Here is a 14131-nt window from a genome sequence, read left to right as displayed (position 1 = left end):
TGTACCAATCCTGTGCAGGTGTTGTTACACGTGGTCTGCCACTGTTAGGACGATCAGCTGTCCGTCCTGTCTCTCTGTAGCGCTGTCTTAGGCGTCTCACAGTACAGATATTACACAGTACAATTTATTGCCCTGGCCACATCTGCAGTCCTCATGCCTCCTTGCAGCATGCCGAAGGCACGTTCACGCAGATGAGCAGGAACCCTGGGCATCTTTCTTTTGGTGTTTTTCAGAGTCAGTAGAAAGGCCTCTTTAGTGTCCTAAGTTTTCATAACTGTGACCTTAATTGCCTATCGTCTGTAAGCTGTTAGTGTCTTAACGACCGCTCCACAGGTGCCTGTTCATTCATTGTTTATGGTTCATTGAACAAGCATGGGAAACAAGTGTTTAAACACTTTACAATGAAGATCTGTGAAGTTAATTGGATTTTTACGAATTATCTTTGAAAGACAGGGTCCTGAAAAAGGGACGTTTCTTTTTTTGCTGAGTTCCTGTGTACACACAGCAGTGTTCTATAATATTGCACCTTAGGCTTTCATACTTTTAAAATTCTCAGCACAGCTCAAACACAGTCAAAGGTGCATAAAGATTGTGTCCCCCACGTAACCACAAACGCCTAATTTGTAAAGTTCACCCTATTGCTTTCCATTACTCTTTTTTTGTATTGGCATTAGCACAGTATACATGATCCCAATATTCTGGTGTAGCAGGTAGCCTAGTGGTTAGAGCTTTGGACTAGTAATCAAAATGTTGCAAGATCGAATCCCTGAGCTGACAATGTAAAAATCTGTCATTCTGCAGCTGAACAAGGCAGTTAACCCACTGTTCCTAGGCCGTCATTGTAAATAAGAATGTGTTTTTAACTGAATTGCCTAGTTAAAACCTCTTGACACTAGGGGGGCGCCATTTCGACCATGTAAAAATTCGTTCCCAAATTAAACTGCCTCGTACTCAATTCTTGCTCGTACAATATGCATATTATTATTACTATTGGATAGAAAACACTCTCTAGTTTCTAAAACCGTTTGAATTATTTCTCTGAGTGAAACAGAACTCATTCTGCAGCACATTTCCTGTCAGGGAGTGAGATTTCAGAAATCGAGGTCCCTGTTCTGGGGTCAGTTTATAAGTCCCCATGTAAGCCATCGGGCTACATGCACTGCATACGTCTTCCTCTAGATGTCAGTAAGCGGGGAGAATTTGAATGGAGTGGATTGCGCAATCTGGGGCCCTATATAAGACCGTGGAACGGAAGTACCGTTCTTTTCAACGGTGCGCCTGGCGCAAGAGGGACATTCCAATGGCGTCCTGCAAAGCTTTCGTTTTAGCAGTTCTATATCTCCGGTCATGTTTTTATTCGTTATAGTTGTTAAAGACATCATAAGGTAGTTAATTTAAACCAATTTATAGCAGTTTATATCAGTTTATTGTGATTTTCTGGGATTTCTTTGTGACGCGCTATCAGGAGTTGGACACCTCTCCTGCACATGGCTAACGTTAGCGGCTATTTCGACAGGACAAGAGGACATCTTTCAACCAAAAGACGATTGTTCTGGCGAAAGGACACCTTGCCCAAGATTCTGATGGAAGCTCAGCTAATAGTAAGCAGTCTTTATGCTGTTAATTCGTACTTATGTTGACAAATGTCAAATAATAATTCCACCATGAATTATGGTGCGGTCTCGCTTTAGCGCACGCTGTATTGCGCAGTAACGTTAATTTTAAAAATCTAACACAGCGATTGCATTAAGAACTACTTTATCTTTCATTTGCTGTCCAACTTGTATTTTTTAGTCAAGTTTATGAATAGTTTTCGATTAGAATAGGTGCCTCTCCAAGATGGCGCCGGACAGATTGCTTGAAGTTTTGGCCACTAATCACATTGTATAACCACGATTTGTGCCGCTAAATATGCACATTTTCGAACAAACTCTATATGCATTGTGTAATATGATGTTATAGGACTGTCATCTGAAGAATTCTGAGAAGGTTAGTGAAAAAATTTATATATTTTGGTGGTTTATACGTTATCGCTATTTTTGGCTTGAATCAATGCTGTTGTGATGTTTGCTATTGTGGTAAGCTAATATAACGCTATATTGTGTTTTCGCTGTAAAACACTTAGAAAATCTGAAATATTGTCTGGATTCACAAGATCTGTGTCTTTCATTTGCTGTACGCTGTGTATTTTTAAGAAATGTTTTATGATGAGTAATTAGGTAATACACGTTGCTCTCTGTAGTTATTCTAGTCGCTTTGGTGAGAGTTGTGATGGTGGCTGCAATGGTAAACTATGATTTATACCTGAAATATGCACATTTTTCTAACAAAACATATGCTATACAATAAATATGTTATCAGACTGTCATCTGATGAAGTTGTTTCTTGGTTAGTGGCTATTTATATCTTTATTTGGTCGAATTTGTGATAGCTACTGATGGAGTAAAAAACTGGTGGAGTAAAAAAAGTGGTGTCTTTTGCTAACGTGGTTAGCTAATAGATTTACATATTGTGTCTTCCCTGTAAAACATTTAAAAAATCAGAAATGATGGCTGGATTCACAAGATGTGTATCTTTCATCTGGTGTCTTGGACTTGTGATTTAATGATATTTAGATGCTAGTATTTACTTGTGACGCTATGCTAGGCTATGCTAGTCAGCTTTTTTACTGATGGGGGTGCTCCCGGATCCGGGTTTGGGAGGAATTAGAGGTTAAATAAAGGTTAAAAAAATTTAATAAAAATATATCCCCAAGATCGTCGGAATTTGCAAACACCAAAATGGCTAGCTAGCTAGTCAAAATGGCATAGCAATAACATAATATTTAGTTAAATATCAACACACAGAAAGTAACCCCAATCCCTGTTCCAGTCCCTCGTTTGTATAGCTCATTAGTCGTTTGCAACCAGACCGTTTATTTGAAATTATAAAAGCATTACACCCTCTGATGTAGCAGTTACAAAATCAATAACTGTAATCCTAGATGCCTCTGTCTAGCCCTCTCCTACAGCACAGGGGGATGTGGCTGTCTCTGTTAACCATGCTAATGAAATTTAAAGTCACTAAAACCCTCTAATAATTACTGGTACCCTAAGATAGAGAACAGTGAGAGAGAGAGAGAGAGAGAGAGAGAGAGAGAGAGAGAGAGAGAGAGAGAGAGAGAGAGAGAGAGAGAGAGAGAGAGAGAGAGAGAGAGAGAGAGAGAGAGAGAGAGAGAGAGAGAGAGAGAGAGAGAGAGAGAGAGAGAGAGAGAGAGAGAGAGAGAGAGAGAGAGAGAGAGAGAGAGAGAGAGAGAGAGAGAGAGAGAGAGAGAGAGAAATGGGAGCGAGACAAGAGAGAGTAGAGTACAGTCATTAGTATACATCTCTCTATCCTTTGACCACTGTGAAAAACAATCCACCTGAAGGATATTTACTTCTAACACATAACTACCTCTCATCCCAGCACTGCCTGACCAAGAACAGAGACAGAGGCATCATATTATCTTTGAGAATGCAGTGATGGCCAAATTCAATATCTATAATATAGAGTGCATTCAGAAAGTTTTCAGACCCCTTAACTTTATCCCCATTTATTTTATGTTACAGCCTTATTCTAAAATTGATTTAAATTGTTTTTCCCCCCATCAATCTAAACACAATACACCATATTGATAAAGCGAAAACAGGTTTTTAGAATTTGTGCAAATTTATTAAAAATAAAAAACATTTGCTATGAGACTCGAATTTGAGCTCAGATGCATCCTGTTTCCATTGACATGATTTGGAAAGGCACACACCTGTCTTTATGAGGTCCCACAGTTGACAGTGTACGTCAGTGGAAAAACCAAGCCATGAGTTCGAAAGAATTGTCCATAGAGCTCCGAGACAGGATTGTGTCGAGGCACAGATCTGGGGAAGGGTACCAAAAAATATCTGCAGCATTGAAGGTCCCCAAGAACACAGTGGCCTCCATCATTCTTAAATAAAATAAGTTTGGAACCAAGACTCTTCATAGAGCTGGCCACCAGGCCAAACTGAGCAATCAGGGGAGAAGGGCCTTTGTCAAGAACCCAATGGTCACTCTGAAAAAGCCCCAGTTCCTCAGTGGAGATGGGATAACGTTCCAGACGGACAACCCTCTCTGCAGCACTCCACCAATCAGGCCTTTGTGGTAGAGTGGCCAGACAGCCACTCATCAGTAAAAGGCACATGACAGCCCGCTTGGAGTTTTCCAAAAGGCACCTAAAGATTCACAGACCATGAGAAACAAGATTCTCTAGTCTGATGAAACCAAGATTGAGCTATTTGGCCTGAATGCTAAGTGTCACGTCTGGAGGAAACCTGGCACCATCTCTACGGTGAAGAATGGCGGTGGCAGCATCATGCTGCGGGGATGTTTTTCAGCAATAGAGATGAACAGAGCAAAGTACAGAAAGATCCTTGATGAAAACCTGCTCCAGAGCGCTCAGGACCTCAGATTGGGGCTAAGGTTTAGCTTCCAACAGGACAACGACCCTAAGCACACAGCCAAGACAACGCAGGAGTGGCTTTGGGACAAGTCTCTGAATTTCCTTGAGTGGCCCAGCCAGAGCCCAGACTTGAACCCAATCGAACATCTTCGGAGAGACCTGAACATATCTCTGCAGCGATGCTCCCAATCCAACCTGACAGAGCTTGAGAGGATCTGCAGAGAAGAAAGGTTGTAGCATCATACCCAAAAATACTCAACACTGTAATCGCTGCCAAAGGTGCTTCAACAGAGTACTGATTAAATGGTCTGAATGCAAATGTATATGTGATATTTCAGTTTTAAATGTTTTAAAAATTAGAAGGGAAAAAAAATTGGAAAAACCTGTTTTTGCTTTGTCATTGTTGGGTATTGTGTGTGGATTTATGGAGAAAAAAAACAATTGAATCAATAAATATAATAAGGCTCTAACGTAGCAAAATGTGTGGTCTGAATACTTTCTGAATGTTTATACATGTTCATATCACAAACAGATGCAATTATAATGCCAGTGTGTATGACATTCATGGAGAGAGGGAAAGAGAGAAAGAGAGAATGAGCGAGCGAAGAACAACAAACAGCTCTCCACCTCACCTCAATGGTTGTGACATTTGTGACATGAAGCCCTGTGCTTTCTGACGCTACCTCCACACTGTTTCTCAGGATCCTCTTTCTCTGGAAGGGAGAACTAATCAGAAAGAGGAATATTAAGTGTCCTGACCTATCCATTACTCAACAACATGTGGTTGGGATTGATGCAAGTCAACTCTTTCAAAAAGAGGTCATCCCTGATTGAAACTGGGGCACGCTTTAATTTATAAAAATGTATTCCTTGTAAATGGTATACCTTTTTTTTTATCTCTCTCTCTCTCTCTCTCTTTCTCTCACCATTACCATAACCAGTCATTTTGTTTAGCGGAAGGTAAGGTAGTGATTTCCAGATGTAGAGGGCCAATCCTTTTGTGTTTTCATGGGACTTCCAAACATTGTGCTTTCTGTTGCATTGCCGCTCAGAAGCCTAAAACACATTTCTGTCACAAAGGTCAACAACAGTAATCCTTAATAGCTCAAATAACTAGCTTTGCCATATGTAAATGTAGGTTGGAATGTTTTAGAGGTGATTATGCCATATGTTTATTTTTAGGGATTGGCATGTTTGCTTTCTAAAAAAAGCACAGAGAAAAAATCCTGTACGTCCGACAGAAATGTTCTCAAGTTCTGTTTATAAATGTAGCCGGTCTTTCTAAAACTAAAACTTGCCCTTTAGAGAATAACAACTGGAAATTCCCTCATTCTATTGGAATTAAAACCCAAGCTTTCCTTTTTATTTTTTTTTACACATCTATAAAGAATAGAAATAGAAGTCCATCATGATGATATCTGTTGGAATTAAAAATAAATTCCACACTATTCTTTGCACTTCTCGAAGGGTTAAAAAGAAGAGGAAACCTAGTGAAAATCCCCAAGACTGTCTGTGCAATTCATCGGAATGGAGGAGATTCTACCGCTGAAATATTCCCTGCCATTAACATTCCGACGGTATCATTAACTTTGAGGTACAATTTGCTCTGCTTTTTGAAACCGGAGCAGAGGGGGCGAAGAGGAGAGGAGACAGTATCATGTTGCATCCTGACACACATTAAATCCTCCTCGCAGCAACCCTTTCATGGATGCTGGGATAGCTGCAGATGAGCCAGTTTGATACAGCAGGAAAATAATCCTGCAGCAACAGGACATGTAAATGTTTATGTAGATTATAAATAATGGACATGTTTTTTGTAGGGGATGAAGCATTTTTCATTTGGTCAAAACAAATCTGACATTTTAAAGTGAAAATAACAAACTTCAAAAGCCTTTTTAAACCTCAAATACATAGCCAGGTGACCCGTGACCTGCCTCTAATTCCAAAAGTTTCATGTTGAACTCCAGTGATAGAAAGTTATTTTTTATATATATTTTTAAGCCTATGCCAAACCTTAACCCTTACCTTAACCATTCGAAGTTAATGACTAAACTTAACCCTAACCTTAAAAACGTAACCTTAAACACTTAGAAATGTAACATTTGCAACAACTTCTAAATGTGACGTTTGAGAAGCATAGATGAACGTCTGAATCTGACTTGAGCGCTTGTTGAATATACACAACTAAGTTTGCATTTTGAAAATTCTCAGCAACAAAAGTGTGATCAAATTAAAATCCTACATATGTACACACTATGTGCCCACCAGGACAAGCTACACCTGCATTGCTTGCTGTTTGGGGTTTTAGGCTGGGTTTCTGTACAGCACTTTGAGATATCAGCTGATGTAAGAAGGGCTTTATAAATAAATTTGATTTGATTTACAGGAAATATACATATAATGTATCTGTAAGTTTTTTCTCTATAGTTAGCTAGCCAGCTACAGACAGCCAGCTATCTGGGTAGTTATAAACTAATCCCACAACCTTTATCAGTCTGTAAATTGCATGTGAACTGACCCAAAACCACTGTTAATACAAAGCTGTGTACCAGTCAAGCATACAGGCTTAGCTTAACCACTACTTAAGTGTTGGTAATATACATCCCTATCTCCTATTCCAGTCTCCTCTAAGCTTCCCTGCTGTTGGCTGTCAGACACTGCTAATGAGCTTCATCACACTAATTAGTTGGAGTTGTAGGTCCATGCGAGCTGGTGTGTGTGTGTGTTTGTGTTTGTTTGTGTGTGTGTGTGTGTGTGTATGTGTCTCTGTGTGGGAGAAACAGTTTTAACACAATTAGCTAAGCATCTAGACATGGTAATGGCTGCCATTGGATCCTGAGAGCTCACGTTGCATCACTGATGATCCATTTACTGGGTGCAGGGTATAGATCACTGCTCTCCCAGGCTCTTCCCTTACATGTAGGGAACAGGTTATTAGCTCCTTAACACACACAGACAGCAGTATTGACTAGCACCTAATGGCTGCTTTTCCTTAAAGGGGAATGGAAACACTAGGATTTAGAATGTGTAAAGTGTTTCCATTCCCCTTTAAGGCTGAGGAGTTAAGTTGCCTTTCAAATGTGTTCCAGGAAGTCTTGAGGTTTTTAATAGTGGGGTTTGTTAATGAACCATAAGCTAAGACCAACTGTCTGTCTCATGTAAATGTGATGAGCAATAGACCTACAACTTTAAGAATTTGAAGTTGTGCTGTTGTATATATATATATATATATATATATATATATGAGTATCCTAAGTGTGCTGTAGTATATATCAATATGCATTTCCTTGAATCTCACACGCTTTTTGTTGAATCTTCTGGCATAGTTTTGAGATTTATATTTTGGCATCTCTCCTCCCCTCTCCTCTCCTCCCCTCTCCTCTCCTCCCCTCTCCTCTCCTCTCCTCTCCTCTCCTCTCCTCTCCTCTCCTCTCCTCTCCTCTCCTCTCCTCTCCTCTCCTCTCCTCTCCTCTCCTCTCCTCTCCTCTCCTCTCCTCTCCTCTCCTCTCCTCTCCTCTCCTCGCCTCCCCTCTCCTTCCCTCCCCTCCTAGCCTAGCTTGGCCGTGACTGTATTATTTATTTGTCGTCATGGTGCTAAGCCCATCACAGTTGTCTGGGCAACATGTGTCATTCCTCACGAAAAGACCATAAATGTAATGTAACGACGGATCTGTCTGAAAACAGGAAGCCCGTGCCAAGAATGAGCGCCACTGGTTATTCATGTTGCGTTATGTCTCATATCAAGCCTCTTTTCTTTCAACCCTCTGGGGGTCAAGTGTGAGTGTGTGTGAGTTTGTGTTAGTGTGTGTTAGTGTGTGTGTGCCTGTGTGAGTGTGTGTGAGTGTGTGTTAGTGTGTGTGTGCCTGTGTGAGTGTGTGTGTTAGTGTGTGTGTGTGTGTGTGTGTGTGTGTGTGTGTGTGTGTGTGTGTGTGTGTGTGTGTGTGTGTGTGTGTGTGTGTGTGTGTGTGTGTGTGTGTGTGTGTGTGTGTGTGTGTGTGTGTGTGTGTGTGTGTTAGTGTGTGCCTGTGTGAGTGTGTGTGCGTGTGTGCGTGTGGTGTGTGTTCATTGCTAGTCTACACCTGTTGTTAACAAAGCATGTGACAAATACATTTGATTTGATTATGATTCCAGAGGGCTCGGTAACCACAACACTGTGTCTCAATGGCTACATTCAGCCCCTTCTCCCTTGTCCCCTCCGTCTCCTGTAGGTGTGTCACATTTGACCCACGGTCCACCCTCTCGAAGCCTGTTTGACTCGAGTCATCCAACAGGGCTGACACGGAACAGAAAGTGGATGTCTTGTACGTTAGTTTAACATCAGCTAAGATGTTCAGAATTGTTGCTTCTCAGGGAAGTGAAGATGTAGCCGGTTAGAAAGGTTTTCCTAGATATTCTCTCGGGCAGGAACTTGCTAAAATAGTTATGTAGTTATAATGTAGATCAAAAAGAAAGGATGACCAAGGCACTCTTCATATAATTCATTAAAATGTCTTTATTTGTATTGCATGTTCAATGGAAAACTCTGACGCGTTCCGGCTGCATGGCCTTCGTCAGGCAGTACAAAGCTATGATAATACAATGACCTCTTTTGAACAGCTTTTTCCAATCTACCTTCCCTTTCTTCTATTTTTTAAAATGAAACTTTCTTTCATTAATTTCTTATTTTCTACATTCTAAAAAGAGTCATCTAAAAAGTAATACAAAGTGTATGTTAACTGCTCTGAACTGGTATCACTGAATGAAACTTTGTCATGATTTAATCTAAAACACATTTTCAATCCCACACCACAAACTGGACCCAACGAAGTCCTAGTCTAGGGGCGCTGCTCGCAATTTCAAAAGCCCCAATGGCTTCAGATCTTCTAATAGTCGCGGCCACTCACCTTCATATTTATTGTGGGATTGAGAATTTATGATGAGTAAATTGGAATTCTTCATGTGCAGTGCCAGGGGGGTTGGCTGTGTACACCCGGGCCAGGTTGGACGGCCTGCCTTATTGATTATAGAGAGAGAGGGCGTGATGTATGCCCCATTTCAAAGGGAAGACGAGCTCCCGCCAGGTAACTTCTGAGAATGAATTTGCCCCGGCATGAGGCTTCATGGGAAACATAATGTCCACACACACAGCCTGCAGGTAACGGGATCACGCTGCAGAACACATACAGTACACACATTAATATACACGCACACATAAACAGACACACACACACACACACACACACACACACACACACACACACACACACACACACACACACACACACACACACACACACATCAATACACACATCAATGCACACACACACACACACACACATCAATACACACATCAATGCACACACACACACACACACACACATCAATACACACATCAATGCACACACTACTATGAAAAACAACCCCTGTTCTTTCCAAAAAAAGGAAAGTCCTCCTCTTTCAAAGAAACAACTGTGTTGTCTTGGCAGCTGTCACATATACCATTTCACTCATAACCAACTACACTCTGAGAAAAAAGGGTTCCAGAAAAAAAAAGTTTTCTCTTTAGGTTCCAGGTAGAACTATTCTGCGTTCCATGTAGAACCCTTTACACAGAGGGTTCTACATGGAACCCAACATAGTTCTACCTGGAACCTAAAGAGTTCGACCTGGAACCAAAAAGGGTTAAACAAAGGGTTATCCTATGGGGACAGCCGAAGAACCCTTTAAGGTTCTAGATGGCACCTTTATTCATACAGTCCTCTTCCAAAATAGACAATATGCTTTCTATGACCATAAAACTAAGAGTTCTACAACCTTTACTCATCCCACAAATAATAGTCTGAACTTGAGAAATACAATTATTAAAATGATAACATGCAAATCTACAAGATTACTCTTAGTTCATAAATAATGACTCTCTCATATATATGAGATATATACAATAATATATTAATTATATACAATATACACAACATATGTGATTATATATGTGAAAATGTGCAATATAGTCATAAATCTGCAACAGTAAAAACAGACAATTTTGTGAAGCTCCAGCTGAGACTTGAAAAGCTTCCTGTGTATTGCATTATGGGATGTCCAGGACTTAGAGAGAGAGTTTCATATTACTGGTCCAATACCCACTCTAATACATCATCATCACTCAGGACTGACAACACATCTGCCTGCCAACAGAGTTAGGAAGAAGACAAAATGAGAGACAGGAGGAGGGATCGAGAGAGACAGAGAGAGGGGCAAAGAGAAAAAGAATGAGGGAGAGAGGAAGTGAGGAAGTGAGAGAGGGAGGGAGGGAGAGAAGAGATTAAGAGAGAGAGAGGGAGATAGATAGGGTGGGAAAGAGCATGCAAACACTGGTAACCTTATCAGACCATTGGTAGGTTTACATGCTATTCATTCCTCCCCCATCTCCCCCTTTCCACCCCAATATACCCCTCCTCCCCTCCCCTCTCCTCCCCCATCCCCCCATCTCCCCTTTCCTACCCCCTCTCCTCCCCCATCTCCCCCTCTCCCCACTCTCCTCCCCCTTTCCTCCCCCATCTCCTCCTCTCCCCCCTCTCCTCCCCCATCTCACCCTCTCCTCTCCTTCCCTCCCCTCCCCTATCTCCCCCACCACTAGGCAGGTAGCCTAGTGGATAGAGAGTTGGACTTGTAACCGAAAGGTTGCAAGATTGAATCTCCGAGCTGACAAGATAAAAATCTGTCATTCTGCCCCTGAACAGGGCAGTAACCCACTGTTCCTAGGTTGTCATTGAAAATAAGAATTTGTTCTTAACTGACATGCCTAGATAAATAATACAAAAATAAAATCTCCCCTCTCCTTCCCCCCCTCTCCTCCTGTGTGTGTGTCTGCCTGTCTGTCTTTGCACATACTGTATACATGTCTGTCTGTCTGTGCCCCTGCTGTATACATGTGCGTCTGTCTGTGTTTCTCTTTCCCAAATCTTCCCCTCCTATCTATCTGAGTACAGGGGAGTAGTCCTGACTGCTTGTGTGTGTGTGTGTGTGTGTGTGTGTGTGTGTGTGTGTGTGTGTGTGTGTGTGTGTGTGTGTGTGTGTGTGTGTGTGTGTGTGTGTGTGTGTGTGTGTGTGTGTGTGTGTGTGTGTGTACTAGCTGACTTGTTGTGTGAACTGCCAGACTGCTTAGGCAGAATATTTCAATTCTAAAATAACATCCCTCCCCAGAGCTGGCCCGTATACGGCGCCTGGGGAGAGAGTGACAGAGACAGAGAGAAAGCTTTTCAACTTTTTAAAGCCTAACACTTTTACAGCCCTGAATACTCGTTATATGTATTGATACCTCATGCTGTTTCACACGACAACCGTTCTACCTGAGTATTACTCCCCTTCTCTCTTTTTGGGGTGATGGGGGAGAGGGTTGATGTTTTGGCTTCCAGATTCGTAGTTAGATGACAGAGAGAAAGCCAAGCAGGTGGAACTTTTGTGTTGGTAAATTGGGAGGAGTAGGGATGAGGGGAGGAGAACTAGACTGAATTTCGACATGTTCAAGGGGGTTTAGGGTTAAGGGTGAGATATGTCAAATAAAAATGAATTGGTAGTGACAATGGTAGTGACAATGCTCAGGAGTTAAAGGGGTGGTCATTACAATGCTCATGATTTAAAGGAATACTCCACCCCAAACCACTAATATGATTGAAAGTGTTAAATCTTGTAAAATAACATTAATATGTGAAAACAAAATGTTTTGTGAACAAATGTTTCATATTGTCTTTAAACAAGGTTGGTAGAAACATGTGAAAATTCCTTTTGGAAATCTGTTGCAGCTCAAGGCTACTCCAAAACCCACAATGCAATGTTCTCTCTCTCTCTGGGCTGGCTAGCTAGGTAGCTAGCTAGAAAACATCTCTACACACAGTAATACCAAAGTCAATATCAGCATGTGAAGTAGCTGTAAAATCGCCTAAAAAAACTGCAATATCAATTTAGGAGTCTTAGTCACCGAATTCCATTAGCAGTTTATCACTGCCACTGGGCTATAAACAGTGTCTCTGCCCAGAGCAGGAGCAGAGTAACGTTGCTTTCCAGCAGAGATACATTTTTGAGGAGATGGGAAACTCAATTAGAATCGTATTAATGGCCAATGTGTACGTTGCCCATAAGTTGTCAATGGGCCACGCGGTGCATTCTGGGTGATTCTGTGAAAACAACATTAGTGGGAGAGCTCTCCTTCAAGGAGTGAACTGGAGTCAACTGGGCACTAGCTTAAAAACTGAACATTAGCATGAATTTTATGACCAAAAGGTACCACATTGCAAATACTTTTCAAGATGTGAGATAACTAACTTGTTCTCTGTAATATCGTATTGCTTTGGAATCGAGACATAACATTCTTTAGAGAAAATAGACAGGTTTCTCGACTCATACCCTCACTTTGAGAAGGGATTGCATGACGTCTAGCTTAGCAACCTCGTAACGCAGCATGACAACGTGAATGCGATTGGTCGACAGTCAGTTGGGTGTGGCGTTTCTCTATGCATTGCACCATGGAATTCCTATCTCCTCCGTTCTGTAATATCTTTGTTTCCACAAACTTGAAGGAGAGACCGAGTTGAATAGTTTGATACACTGTTTAGATTGAGCACATCTAAAGGAATTATAGACGTTGTCCTGATGATATAAAGGGATGGATGTGATCTAGACAAGCCTGCCCATCTGTTGGCTCATTGGGCGATCTGGAATGCAGGTAATTGTTTTAAGTGTTGTGAAATATGATTGTGTTATTGCCAATCTCCGTTGACAAGAATAATGTATCCATGACGCATTCCTACCCGATTCCTGGTTCTCACAGATGGACTACTTAGAAGTTAAACATATTTTGCCCACTGACAGAACTTACACCAAATTGACGGGAGTTTTTATTTCTGCTGGTGGATTATCCCTTTAAGGCCTGTTCTGCCTGGGTTGAATTAAGATCTGTTATGCCTGGTTTAAATTAAGATCTGTTCTGCCTGGGTTGAATTAAGGCCTGTTCTGCCTGGTTTAAATTAAGATCTGTTCTGCCTGGGTTGTATTAAGGCCTGTTCTGCCTGGGTTGTATTAAGGCCTGTTCTGCCTGGGTTGAATTAAGACCTGTTCTGCCTGGGTTGAATTAAGGCCTGTTCTGCCTGGGTTGAATTAAGGCCTGTTCTGCCTGGTTTAAATTAAGATCTGTTCTGCCTGGGTTGAATTAAGGCCTGTTCTGCCTGGTTTAAATTAAGATCTGTTCTGCCTAGGTTGAATTAAGGCCTGTTCTGCCTGGGTTGAATTAAGGCCTGTTCTGCCTGGTTTAAATTAAGATCTGTTCTGCCTGGGTTGTATTAAGGCCTGTTCTGCCTGGGTTGAATTAAGACCTGTTCTGCCTGGGTTGTATTAAGGCCTGTTCTGCCTGGGTTGAATTAAGGCCTGTTCTGCCTGGTTTAAATTAAGATCTGTTCTGCCTGGGTTGTATTAAGGCCTGTTCTGCCTGGTTTAAATTAAGATCTGTTCTGCCTGGGTTGAATTAGGGCCTGTTCTGCCTGGGTTATATTATCGTAAAACATGAATAGCTGTTGAACAGGTGTTGCAGTAGCCCCTTATAGAAGCCAACTACCCCCCCACCCCCACCGCCACCCTCACATCCACCCCCCATCCCAACCCCCAAATCCCACCCCCCACCCCACCCTCACATACAACCCCATTCCCCACCCC

The sequence above is a fragment of the Salvelinus namaycush genome, chromosome 7, assembly GCF_016432855.1.
Source record: "Salvelinus namaycush isolate Seneca chromosome 7, SaNama_1.0, whole genome shotgun sequence".
In the NCBI taxonomy this organism is placed as follows: domain Eukaryota; kingdom Metazoa; phylum Chordata; class Actinopteri; order Salmoniformes; family Salmonidae; genus Salvelinus; species Salvelinus namaycush.
Note: the sequence above shows the minus strand (reverse complement) of the source record.